We start from the raw sequence: 14,717 nt of genomic DNA, 5'->3' as shown, positions 1-14,717 counted from the left end.
TCGTGTCCGACCCTTTGCGACCCCATGAATCGCAGCACGCCAGGCCTCCCTGTCCATCACCATCTCCCGGAGTTCACTCAGACTCACGTCCATCGAGTCCGTGATGCCATCCAGCCATCTCATCCTCTGTCGTCCTCTTCTCCTCCTGCCCCTAATCCCTCCCAGCATCAAAGTCTTTTCCAATGAGTCAACTCTTCGCATGAGGTGGCCAAAGTACTGGAGTTTCAGCTTTAGCATCATTCCTTCCAAAGAAATCTCAGGGTTGATCTCCTTCAGAATGGACTGGTTGAATCTCCTCGCAGTCCGAGGGACTCTCAAGAGTCTTCTCCAACACCACAGTTCAAAAGCATCAATTCTTCGGCGCTCAGCCTTCTTCACAGTCCAACTCTCACATCCATACATGACCACAGGAAAAACCATAGCCTTGATTAGACGGACCTTAGTCGGCAAAGTAATGTCTCTGCTTTTGAATACGCTATCTAGGCTGGTCATAACTTCTCTTCCAATGAATAAGTGTCTTTTAATTTCATGGCTGCAGTCACCATCTGCAGTGATTTTGAAGCCCCCAAAAATAAAGTCTGACAGTGTTTCCACTGTTTCTCCATCTATTTCCCATGGAGCGATGGGACGGGATGCCATGATCTTCATTTTCTGAATGTTGAGCTTTAAGCCAACTTTTTCACTCTCCTCTCTTACTTTCATCAAGAGGCTTTTTAGTTCCTCTTCACTTTCTGCCATAAGGGTGGTGTCATCACTACTACTATATATAAAATCATCTACAAAGATCTACTGTATAGCACAGGGAACTAAGTTCAATATTTTGTAATAATCTACAATGGAAAGAATATGAAAAAGAATATATATATACATATATATGTAAACCTTTATGCACACATATATGTCTGATTCTCTTTGCTGTACACTTGAAACTAACACAACATTGTAAATCAACTATAGTTCAATTAAAAACAAAAGCACACTAAGCAGCTGGCCAAATTTTGCCAGTGAGCCTAGTTTGCCAACTCCTGCTTCAGGCATTGCTTCACCCCTTATTTTATCTATGAACTTGCTCACTGGAAATCAGGATTCAGATATGCAGGGTGGTGTGTGGGATAGTCAATCCTGGTCTTCTGTTTGCCTCTTCAAACTGTGTGTTAGAAGGGAGTTTGCATAACATTATGTGGACTGGACAGCTGGTGTTATTTAAGATGAACTAACCCGAACTTTGAGAAGTGGATTGTGAGCTCTGGTCCCAGATGTAGAGGTCGGAAAACTACACTGTAGGGCAAAGATCATCAAAAGTGCAATAGATTTTCTCCCAGCCAGCCTGGGCATAAAGGCCTATGGGGATGTGAGCACATGAGTGGTGCACTGGGGTCCCATCTCACTTCTGAGGCTTGAAGGGTCCTGTGGTTAAGGGCGGAGGGTCCCTAATCACACGTGACTCCTCTGGGGCCTGGAAGGTCCTGAGGGATGTTTTTGGATACTTGTCTCAACTACTCCTCACAGCAGTAATCTGTTGCCTTCTGGGCTGAGCTTCCTTTTTTTTCCCCCAGCTCAAGAAGAGACTTGATTACCATCAGAATTCTCACATCCCTCAGTTGGCCAGAGGAGGAAGCATTTCCGTCTCCTCCTTGGAGCCAAAGAGGGCTCCTCCGTGGTTAACAACAGTCCATGGAGGAGGGCCTGGGAGGAAACCTAAGGGCTTGCCTGGAGCATGTGCAAGGCGGTGACTCAGAGACTACCAGAACAGCTGCCAGGTATGTTGCAAACAACGCAGACTTTTGACAAATGAACCAGTAGGGACTGGGGTTAAGATAAAAAGAAATAAGCTCACGTCCTATTTAGCATCTGGTGAGGCCACTGATATGAGGTACACCCAATTTCTAACCCTCACAAATGCACTTATCAATATACATATATTATATTTTAAAGTTGCTTTGTCGTGTACACCTTATGGTCAGTTTCACTGTTGGATTTCTTTCAAATAGGAAGATTCAAACTTGCTAATGTTAAAAGTAAGTTTGATAATTATCTTTTGGAATAAAGTGTCATCTGCAATTTTCTAGCCATTTTTATGTTATTTATTTTTTGGCAAGTATCATTGTTTTCATCCCCCAGATGAAGAAGCTGAGACTCAGAAAGCTTAAGTGACTTTCTAGGGTCAAATAACTTAGAAGTTGTAGAAACGGGGATTCATTCTAAATTTTGAATTTCTCCAATTCTTGTTCCATTGTATAAAATACCCTTAAAAATAGGAAATAGTGTTCTCTCAATATCTGTTTATGATTGTCTGAAAGCATTCTTTTTAAAAAATTAATTCTTGGAAAACACTACTGATGCAGAAAAATCTCAGGAGAAGTTTATTATTAGAGCTCAGAAAGCTTCATTCAAAGATGAAGGTCAACAGAGATGAAGTAGACACAATTCCAATCTGTTTTAATGAATCAGGATTGACGGAATGAATTCTCTTTTGTAAAGGAGAAAAAAAAAAAAAGGGTCTGTTACTGTAGTTTCCTCTCAAAAGATTTTATTCAGTCTTTGATTAGACCAAGCAGAACATATTTCAAGGACAGAAATCATCTTTTTTTTTCAGATGGAGAAACACCTTCTGATTTGGAATCCATAGTTATTTTCTATACAAAATTAAATTTATAGAAAGTAGGGTTGAGGTTATGTCAAAATGGTGATAGAGAAGACTAAAATGTCCTTCAGCAAAAGCTGGATGAAAACTTTGTTCCAGGTGACATTTTCTGCCGAATCCTTGCCTTCTTCAGCTATCAGGTTCTGCTTGAAGTTTTTGTCCCTGCACACTTGTCTCTTCCTCTGTCTCATCCCCTGATGTCTGTCTGTGTCTCTTGCTTCCTGCTTTGAATGTCTTCTTGTTTTCATGTTTCCTCCCTTGGGAATCCTTCTCTGAAGGGTTCACTTGTGGCGGCTGCTAGGGGTGTTCCAGCCTGCTGGCCTGAGGGTGTGATTTAATTCTTGTGGAGGTAGATGGCAAGCACCCATGGCAAGTGCCAATTTATGATTGATGAAATCATCCTTTCACTGCAAGAATAAAGGCTCAAGGGTGTTTGGGTGGAACTTCTCTATAGATGTGACTTGGAATTGCAGGACTTGAGGTCCTAACAAGGAAACAGTAATTACAGTAGCCCCAGGAGGGCAGAGCAAGAGCCTCTGGCTCTGGTGCCAAAATAGCCAAAGATCACAGAGATTCATGAGTGGACATTTTGAAAAAACAGGAAACCAGATGGAAATTTGGAGCCAGGCCTAAAATAATGTTAAACAGTTACTTGACAACCTAATGTTTGGGGTTTTGTCCATAAGAAGAAGCTGTTGAAGATCTAGATTTTTGGAAAGAGAATGATCTCTTTTTTTTTTAATGTGACTATTATATGCTCTAAGCAATTATATCACTTTCTTGACCTGGGAATGTTGATAGCTCTTAGTAATGGGCTAAAGAGGGTAGTACATGGTACATACTTAAGACCAATCTATATTTTATGGGACAAGTTGTCTTCTATTTACTACTGAATATTGTCCTTAAGTACCAATGAAATAGAAGTTCTTTAAAAGACATTGTAGATAAAAATAAATTCACATTTTAAATTATTTCCTGCTAGATGGAGAAGGCAATGGCAACCCATTCCAGTACTCTTGCCTGGAAAATCCCATGGATGGAGGAGCCTGGCGGGCTGTAGTCCATGTGGTCGCCAAGAGTCAAACACAACTGAGTGACTTCACTTTCACTTTTCACTTTCATGCATTGGAGAAGGAAATGGCAACCCACTCCAGTGTTCTTGCCTGGAGAATCCCAGGGACGGGGGAGCCTGGTGGGCTGCCATCTATGGGGTCACACAGAGTCGGACAAGACTGAAGCAACTTAGCAGCAGCAGCAGCAGCAGCAGATTTGATCAATATTTTTATGACTTTATGCTTTCTTGATTTATAGACTGAAACTCTTACATTTTTAAATACATTTATTTATTTTAATTGGAGGATAATTACTTTATAATATTGTGGTGGTTTTTGTCATACATCAGCATGAATCAGCCGTGGGTATTTGTGTGTCCCCCATTCTGAACCCCCTCCCACTTACCTCCCCACCTCATCACTCTGGGTGGTCCCAGAGCACCGGATTTGCGTGCCCTGCTTCATGCGTCGATCTTGCACTGGACATCATTTTATATATGGTAATATACATTTTTCAGTGCTATTCTTTCACATCATCTAACCTTTGCCAGCACCCACATGGTCCAAAAGTCTGTTCTTTATATCTGTGTCTCTTTTGTTGCCTTCTACATAGGATCATCATTACTGTCTTTCTAAGTTCCATATATATGCATTAATATACTCTATTGGTGTTTCTTTCTGTCTTACTTCACTCTGTATACTAGGCTCCAATTTCAACCATTTCATTAGAACTGACTCAAATGAGTTTTTTTTTTTAATAGCTGAGTAATAGTCCATTGCGTATATGTGCCAATACTTCTTTATCCATTCGTCTGCCTATGGACATCAAAGTTGCTTCCATGTCCCAGCTATTGTGAATGGTGCTGCAATGAACACTGGGGTACATGTCCCTTTCAGTTTTGGTTCCCTTGGTGCGTATGCCCAGCTGTGGGATTGCTGGGTCATATGGTAGTTCTATTTCCAGTTTTTTAAGGAATCTCTGCATTGTTCTCCATAGTGGCAGTACTAGTTTGTATTCCCTCCAACAGTGTAAGAGGGTTCCCTTTTCTCCACACCCTCTCCAGCATTTATTGTTTGTAGACTTTTTGATGGCAACCATTCTGACCGGTGTGAGATGGTACCTCATTGTGGAGCAGCCATGAAGAGATATCCCACGTCCAAGGTAAGAGAAACCCAAGTAAGACGATAGGTGTTGCAAGAGGGCATCAGAGGGCAGACACACTGAAACCATAATCACAGAAAACTAGTCAATCTGATCACATGAACCACAGCCTTGTCTAACTCAATGAAACTAAGCCATGCCATGTGGGGCCACCCAACATGGGCGGGCCATGGTGGAGAGGTCTGACAGAATGTGGTCCACTGGAGAAGGGAATGGCAAACCATTTCAGTATTCTTGCCTTGAAAACCCCATGAACAGTATGAAATGGCAAAATGACAAGATACTGAAAGATGAATTCCCCAGGTCAGTAGGTGCCCAATATGCTGCTGGAGATCAGTGGAGAAATAACTCCAGAAAGAATGAGGGATGGAGCCAAAGCAAAAACAATACCCAGTTGTGGATGTGACTGGTGAAACAAGCAAGATCCGATTCTGTAAAGAGCAATATTGCGTACGAACCTGGAATGTTATGTCCATGAATCAAGGCAAATTGGAAGTGGTCAAACAAGAGATGGCAAGAGTGAATGTTGACATTCTAGGAATCAGCAAACTAAAATGGACTGGAATGGGTGAATTTAACTCAGATGACCATTATATCTATTACTGTGGGCAGGAATCCCTTAGAAGAAGTGGAGTAGCCATCATGGTCAACAAAAGAGTCCAAAATGCAGTACTTGGATACAATCTCAAAATGACAGAATGATCTCTGTTCGCTTCCAAGGCAAACCATTCAATATCATAGTAAGCCAAGCCTATGTTCCAACCAGTAACATTGAAGAAGCTGAAGTTGAACGGTTCTATGAAGACCTACAAGAGTTTTTAGAACTAACACCCTAAAAAAAGATGTCCTTTTCATTATAGAGGACTGGAATGCAAAAGTACAAAGTCAAGAAACACCTGGGGTAACAGGCAAATATGGCCTTGGGATACAGAATGAAGCAGGGCAAAGGCTAATAGAGTTTTTCCAAGAGGACACACTGGTCATATCAAACACCCTCTTCCAACAACACAAGAGAAGACTCTACACATGGACATCACCAGATGGTCAACACCGAAATCAGATTAATTATACTCTTTGCAGCCAAAGATGGAGAAGCTCTATACAGTCAACAAAAACAAGATCGGGAGATGACTGTGGCTCATATCATGAACTCCTTAGTGCCAAATTCAGACTTAAATTGAAGAAAGTAGGGAAAACCACTAGACCATTCAAGTATGACCTAATTCAAATCCCTTATGATTATACAGTGGAAATGAGAAATATATTTAACAGACTAGATCTGATAGACAGAGTGCCTGATGAACCATGGACGCAGGTTCTTGACATTGTACAGGAGACAGGAATCAAGACAATCCTCATGGAAAAGAAATGCAAAAAAGCAAAATGGCTGTCTGGGGAGGCCTTACAAATAGCTGTGAAAAGAAGAGAAGCGAAAAGCAAAGGAGAAAAGGAAAGATACAAGCATCTGAATGCAGAGTTCCAAAGAATAGCAAGGAGGGATAAGAAAGCCTTGCTTAGTGATCAATGCAAAGATATAGAGGAACACAACAGAATGGGAAAGACTAGAGGTCTCTTCAAGAAAATTAGAGATACCAAGGGAAGATTTCATGCAAAGACAGGCTCGATAAAGGACAGAAATGGTAGGGACCTAACAGAAGCAAAAGATATTAAGAAGAGATGGCAAGAATACACAGAAGAACTGGACAAAAAAGATCTTCACGACCCGGATAATCACTTTGATGTGATCGCTCATCTAGAGCCAGACATCCTGGAATGTGAACTCAAGTGGGCCTTGGAAAGCATCACTACGAACAAAGCTAGTGGAGGTGATGGAATTCCAGTAGAGCTATTTCAAATCCTGAAAGATGATGCTGTGAAAGTGCTGCACTCAATATGCCAGCAAATTTGCGAAACTCAGCAGTGGCCACAGGACTGGAAAAGGTCAGTTTTCATTCCAATTCAAAAGAAAGGCAATGCCAAAGAATGCTCAAACTACTGCTCAATTACACTCATCTCACATGCTAGTAAAGTAATGCTCAAAATTTTCCAAGCCAGGCTTCAAGCAATACATGATGGCGATTGCAGTCATGAAACTAAAAGACATTTACTCCTTGGAAGGAAAGTTATGACCAAACTAGATAGCATGTTAAAAAGCAGAGACATTGCTTTCCAACAAAGGCCCATCTGGTCAAGGCTATGGTTTTTCCAGTGGTCATGTATGGATGTGAGAGTTGAACTGTGAAGAAAGCTGAGTGCTGAAGAATTGACGCTTTTGAAATGTGGTGTTGGAGAAGACTCTTGAGATTCCCTTGGACTGCAAGGAGATCCAACCAGTTGATTCTAAAGGAAACCAAAATTTCACCCAATGAAACCTGGGTGCTCATTGGAAAGACTGATGCTAAAGCTGAAACTCCAATACTTTGGCCATCTCATGCGAAGAGTTGAATCGTTGGAAAAGACTCTGATCCTGGGAGGGATTGGGGCAGAAGGAGAAGGGGAAGGCAGAGGATGAAATGTTTGAATGGCTGGATGGCATCACTGACTTGATGGAAATGAGTTTGAGTGAACGCTGGGAGTTGGTGAGGGACAGGACTGGTGTGCTGCAATCCACGGGGTCACAAAGAGTCTGACATGACTGAGCGACTGAAGTGAACTGAACTGAACTGAACTCATAATGAGTGATGTTGAGTACCTTTTCAAGTTTTTATTAGTCATCTGTATGCTTTCTTTGCAGAAATGTCTCTGTAGTTTTTTGGTCCAATTTTTAATTGGGTTGTTTGGTTTTCTGATATTGAGCTGCATGTGTTGCTTGTATAATTTTGAGATTAATCCTTTGTCAGTTGTTTCATTTGCTATTATTTTCTCCCATTCTGAAGGTTGCCTTTTCACCTTGCTTATAGTTTCCCTCATTGTGCAAAAGTTTTTAAATTTAATTAGTTCCCATTTGTTCATTTTTATTTCCATTACTCTGGGAGGTGGGTTATAGAGGATCTTGCTGTGGTTTATATCAGATAGTGTTCTGTATGCTTTACTCTAAAAATTTTATAGTTTTTGGTCTTTCATTTATATCTTTAATCCATTTTGAGTTTATTTTTGTGTATGGTGTTAGAAAGTGTTATAGTTTCATTCTTTTACAGGTGATTGACCAGTTTTCCCAGCACCACTTGTTAAAGAGGTTGTCTTTTCTCCAATGTACATTTTTGCCTCCTTTGTCAAAGATAAGGTGCCCATGGGTGCTTGGATTTATCTCTGGGCTTTCTATTTTGTTCCATTGATATATTTCTGTCTCTGTGACAGTACCATACTGTTTTGATGATTGTAGCTTTGTCATACGGAGAAGGCAATGGCAACTCACTCCAGTACTTTTTGGCCTGGAAAATCCCATGGATGGAGGAGCCTGGTGGGCTGCAGTCCATGGGGTTGCTAGAGTCAGACACGACTGAGCGACTTCACTTTCACTTTTCACTTTCATGCATTGGAGAAGGAAATAGCAACCTACTCCAGTGTTCTTGCCTGGAGAATCCCAGGGACGGGGAAGCTGGTGGGCTGCCATCTATGGGGTCACACAGAGTCGGACACGACTGAAGCAACTTAGCAGCAGCAGCAGCAGCTTTGTCATATAGTCTGAAGTCAGGAAGATTGATTCCTCCAGTTCCATTCTTCTTTCTCAAGATTGCTTTGGCTATTTGAGTTTTTTTGTGTTTCCATACAAATTGTGAGATCATTTGTTCTAATTCTGTGAAAAATACCTTTGGTAGCTTGATAGGTATTGCATTGAATGCATAGATTGCTTTGGGTAGTATATTCATTTTCACTGTATTCATTCTTTCAATCCACAAACATGGTATATTTCTCCAACTATTTGTGTCATCTTTGATTTCTTTCATCAGCGATTTTTAATTTTCTAAATATAGGTCTTTTGTTTCTTTAGGTAACTTTATTCTTAAATATTTTATTCTTTTCGTGAGTGGGATTGTTTCCCTTATTCCAGAAATTTTCAGAATTTCTCTTTCTATCTTTTTTCCATTGTTGGTGTATAGGAATGCAAGGGATTTCTGAGTATTACTATTTTATCATGCAACTTTTCTTTATTTATTGATAGCTCTAATATTTTTCTGGTGGTATCCTTAGGGTTTTATATGTAGACCATGCCATCTCCAAACAAAGAGAGTTTTACTTCTTTTCCAATCTGGATTTCCTTTTTCTTTTTCTTTTCTTTTTTTTTTTTTTTTTCCTTCTCTGAATGCTGTGGCTAGGACTTCCAAAACTATGTGGAGTAACAGTGGTGAGAGTAGGCACCTTTGTCTTATTCCTGATTTTAGAAGAAGTGCTTTCAATTATTTACCATTGAGGATAGTGTCTCCTGTGGGTTTGTCATATTAGGCTTTTATTATGTTGAGGTATGTTCTTTCTATGCCTGCTTTCTGGAGAGTTTATCATAAATGGGTGTTGGATTTTGCCAAAGGCTTTCTCTGTATCTATTGAGATAATCATATGGTTTTTATTTTTCAATTTGTTAATATGGTGTTTCACACGGATTGATTTGCGAATTTTGAAGAATCTTTGCATTCCTTGGATAAAGCCCACTTGGGTCATGATGTTTGATCTTTTTAATATGTTGTTGGATTCTGTTTGCTAGAATTTTGTTGAGGGTTTTTACATCTATGTTCATCAGAGATATTGGTCTGCAGTTTTCTTTTCTAATGGCCTCTTTGTTAGATTTTGGTATCAAGGTGATATTGGCTTCATAGAATGAGTTTGGGAATTTACCTTCCATGGCAATTTTCTGGAAGAGTCTGAGTAGGATAGGTGTTCAGTTCAGTTCAGTTAAGTCGCTCAGTCCTGTTTGACTCTTTGTGACCCCATGCATGCCAGGCCTCCCTGTCCATCACCAACTCCCGGAGTTTACACAAACTCATGTCCATCGAGTCAGTGATGCCATCCAGCCATCTCATCCTCTGTCGTCCCCTTCTCCTCCTGCCCCCAATCCCTCCCAGCATCAGAGTCTTTTCCAGTGAGTCAACTCTTCGCATGAGGTGGCCAAAGTATTGGAGTTTCAGCTTCAGCATCAGTCCTTCCAATGAACACCCAGGACTGATCTCCTTTAGGATGGACTGGTTGGATCTCCTTGCAGTCCAAGGGACTATCAAGAGTCTTCTCCAACACCACAGTTCAAAAGCATCTATTCTTTGGTGCTCAACTTTCTTCACAGTCCAACTCTCACATCCATGCATGACCACTGGAAAACCATAGCCTTGACTCAACGGACCTTTGTTGGCAATGGATAGGTATTAGGTCTTCTGTAAATTTTTGGTAGAATTCACCTGTGAAGCCATCTGGTCCTGGCCTTTGTTTGTTCAAAGATTTTTTAATTACAGTTTTGATTTCCATGCTTGTGATGGGTCTGTTAAGATTTCCTGTTTCTGAACCATAAGGTTCAGTTTGGAAGGTTATACTTTTCTGACAATTTGTCCATTTCTTCCAGGTTGTACATTTTATTGGCATTTTAATTGTTCATAGTAGTCTCTTATGATCTTTCATATTTTTTTGTGTTGTCTGTTGTATTGTCTCCATTTTAATTTCTAATTTTATTGATTTGATTCTTCTCCCTTTTTTTCTTGATGAGTCTGACTAACAGTTTGTCTATTTTATTTTTCTTCTCAAAGAACCAGATTTTAGTTTTGTTGATCTTTGCTATAGTCTCCATTATTTCTTTTTCATTTAGTTCTGCTTTTTTTATTTTTATTTTTTTGTTTTTACTTTATTTTACTTTACAATACTGTATTGGTTTTGGCATACATTGACATGATTTCTTTCCTTCTACTAACTTTAGGATTCTTCTGTTCTTCTTTTTCTAGTTGTTTTCAGGGTAAAGTTAGGTTATTTATTTGATGTTTCTCTTGTTTCTTGAGGTAGGCTTGTATTGCTATGAACCTCCATCTTAGCACTGCTCTTACTGAATCACATAGGTTTTGGATAGTCGTGTTTTCATTTTTTGTTTCTATGCATATTTGATTTGTTTTTCTTTTTTATTTCTTCTGTGGTCTGCTGGTTATACAGAAGTGTGTTGTTTAGCCCCCTTGTTTGCGTCTTTTTTTAAAATTTATTTTTGTTCTTGTAGTTGACATCTAATCTTACTGCATTGTGATCAGAAAAGATGTTTGAAATTCTTTCTTTCTTCTTCTTCTTCTTCTTTTTTTTTTTAAGTTTACCAAGGCTAGGTTTATGGCCCAGAATGTGATCTATCCTGGAGAATGTTCTGCGTGCACTTGATAAAAAGTTGAAATTCATTGTTTTGGGGTGAAAAGCTCTGTAGATATCAATTAGGTTTAACTGCTCCACTGTATCATTTAAAGACTGTGTTTCCTTGCTAATTTTCTGTTTGGTTGGTGTATCCACAAGTGTGAGTGAGGTGTTAAAATCCCCCATTATTATTGTGTTACTATTAATTTCCCCTTTCATCCTTGTTAACATTTGCTTTACATATTGTGGTGCTCCTATGTTGGGTGCATATATATTATAATTGTTTTATCTTCTTCTTGTATTGATCCTTTGATCATTATGTAGTGTCTTTCTTTGTCCCTTGTCATGTTCTGTATTTCAAAGTCTATTTTATCTGATATGAATATTGCTACTCTTGCTTCCTTTGGTCCCCATTTGCATGATATATATTTTTCCAGCCCCTCTCAGTCTGTATGTGTCCCTAAGTTTGAGATGGGTCCCTTGTAGACAGCATATATATGGGTTTTGTTTTTGTATCCATTCTGCCAGTCTTTGTCTTTTGGTAGGAGCATTCAACCCATTTACATTTAAGGCAATTATTGATAAGCATGAAACTGTTACCATTTACTTTGCTGTTTTGGCTTCTTTTGTATAAACCTTTTTCTGTGTTTCCTATCTAGCAAAGATCCTTTAGCATTTGTTGAAGTGCTGGTTTGATGGTCCTGAAGTCTCTCAGCTTTTGCTTGTCTATAAAGCTTTTGATTTCTCCTTCATATCTGAATGAGAGCCTTGATGGGTAGAGTAATCATGGTTGTAGGTTTTTCTCTTTCATCACTTTACGTACGTCCTGCAATTCCCTTCTGACCTGAAGAGTTTCTATTGGAAAGTCAGCTGTTATCTTATGGGGATCTCCTTGTGTGTTATATGTTGCTTTTCCCTTGCAGCTTTTAATATTTTCTCTTTGTGGTTAATTTTTGTTAGTTTGATTAATATATGTCTTGGGGTGTTTTGCCTTGGATTTAGTCTGTTTGAGACTCTGTATTTCTTGAACTTGGGGTGCTTCTTCATTATTTCCTTCTTCATTTTAGGAAAGTTTTTGGCTATTATCTCTTCAAGTATTTTCTCATGCCCTTTCTTTTTGTCTTCTTCTTCTGGGACTCCTATGATTCGAATGTTGGGGTGTTTAACATCGTCCCAAAAGTCTCTGAGGTTGTCTTCATTTCTTTTAATTCTTTTTTTCCTTCATTCTCCCTGCTTCATGTATTTCTACCATTCTATCTTCCACCTCATTTATCCTCTCTTCTGCCTCAGTTATTCCACTGTTGGTTACCCTCAGAGTGCTTTTAATCCCAGTTATTGCATTGTTCATTATTTATTGACTCTTCTTTATTTCTTCTAGGCCCTTGTTAAACATTTCTTGAATCTTATCAATCCTTGTCTCTAGTCAATTTATCTGTAACTCCATTTTGTTTTCAAGATTTTGGGTCATCTTTACTATCATTCTGAATTCTTTTTCTGGTAGATTCCCTATGGTCCCCTCTTTTGTTTGCTTTGGTGGGTTTTTATTATGTTCCCTCACCTGCTGAATATTTCTCTGCCTTTTCATTTTGTTTAGATTGCCGTGTTTGGGGTGTCCTTTCTGCAGGCTGGAAGTTCGTGGTTCCTCTTAATTGTTGAATCTGCTCCCAGTGGGTGGAGTTGGACCAGTGGCTTGTCAAGGTTTCCTGATTGGGGGAACTTGTGTCTGTTTTCTAATGGGTAGAGTTGAACCTCTTCTCTCTAGAGTGTAATGAAGTGTCAGTAGTGAGTTTTGGGGCCTCAATAGGTCTGGCATGGCTTTGGGCAGCCCATCTTTTAATGTTTAGTGTTGTGTTTCTGTTTTGCTGGAGAATAAGCCTGGTGTGTCTTGCACTGGAAATTGTTGGCTCTTTGGGTGGAGCTTAGTTTCAGTGTAGGTATAGGTATGGAAACTTCGATGAGTTATTGTCTAGTTAAAGTTCTGGAGTTAAGCCTCCTGCCTCTGGGTTTCGGTGCTTCTGTTATGTTAGCCTCAAGACTTCTTCAGACATACAGCATAGAAGATAAAGCCCTTAGGTTAATGGCGAAACAACTCTCCACAGTCAGGAACACCCAGAGAGATTCACTGAGTTATATAGAGAATAGAAAAGGGAGGAAGGAGATAGAGGTGACCTGGAGCAGAAAAGGGAGAGTCAATAGGGGACAGAGTAATCAAGCCAGTAATCAAATCCCTAAGTGAAACTGGATAACGAAGATTAGATTCTTAAAGGTACAAACTTGATAACAAATATCAAAAAGCAGAGATTTAAAATGTAGAAGAGTGGTTAGACTCTCAAAAATACAATACAAAAATGCAAAACAAGATCAAACACAAAAAATCAAAAAATTTATATGGAATTTGTTTTAAAAAATATGGCTTTTTTTGAAACGTATGATAGTAGGCTACAAAAATGGAAGTTAGAGTGATAAAGAACTAAAATTTTAAAGTGATAATAGTAAAAATATATCTAGGAATTTCTCTGTAGCTGCTGTGGGCAGTGTGGGATCAGTTCAGTGTCAGATAGTCCCTTGTTCCAACTTGTACTTGTTCTCAAGGTCTATAGTTGCCCCTTGAAGGCACAGTATCAGAACTGACTGGAGGATTTTAGTCTGTTGCACCTGTTTCTTCTAGATCCATCCCCCCTTCTTTGTTTATTTGGGCTCCCTCTGTTTGCATGTTACTTCAGTGTCTAATTTCCACCCTGACATGAAGGGGCAAAGGTGGCCACTTATTTAGGCTCACTTGTTCAGTTGTGCTGTGGAGAGGGAGGGACACTGCAAACAAACACTGCTGGCATGTGTGGGAAGTGCTTTCAGCAGATGGGACACACTGGGTTTGCCACAGTCCAAGGTGATGTGTACTTCCCAGGTCCACACTGCTCAGACTCCAGGGTGCTCTGCAAGGGCACTGTCCCATGTGGACCCTGCATTTCCCAGGTCTAAGCCACTCAGGTTCTCTGGTGCTCCGCAAGGGCACAGACCCAGATGGGCTGTGGGTTTTGTGCCCTTCTTCCGTCCATGCTGCTCAGGTGACCAAGCGCTTGGTGAGCGCTCTGTCCCAGGTCAGCCATGTGTCTTATGCACCTCGCTGGTCCTGACCACTCAGTTTCCTGGGTGCGCCACAAGGGCACAGTCACAGGTGTGCCCTTTGTCTCCTCTGGGAAGCTGATCTCAGGCTGTGACCCTCCTGGAAGATGTTAACTGTCCAGGATGCCAGGAAGACGTGGTTAGCAACTGACAACCTGCTCAGGTTTGTGGAAGATATGATCTATGGGGTCGAGACTGTAGCAGCCCCTTGCCTTCCAACTCTGGCTATCACATGCCTGCCTCTCTGCCTCTGGGGAGGGAGGCCATGAAAGGCAGCTGACTTGCTCTCCTTTGATGTTCACCCAGTTCTTTGTTTTGTAAGCACGCCAGGGATCACCATGTGGCATTAGGATCGTTAGCAGGAACGTTCCCCACCTTTTTGTTTTTGTCTCACTGATAACCTCACAGTTTGGGTTGTCACATTAGCTCCCTCAGATTGTCCTCAAGGCATTAAAGTCCAGTCCTTACCCTAAGGATGGGCAAAGCAGCCCAT

The sequence above is a fragment of the Ovis aries genome, chromosome 9 (genome assembly GCF_016772045.2).
Source record: "Ovis aries strain OAR_USU_Benz2616 breed Rambouillet chromosome 9, ARS-UI_Ramb_v3.0, whole genome shotgun sequence".
Taxonomy (NCBI): domain Eukaryota; kingdom Metazoa; phylum Chordata; class Mammalia; order Artiodactyla; family Bovidae; genus Ovis; species Ovis aries.
Note: the sequence above shows the minus strand (reverse complement) of the source record.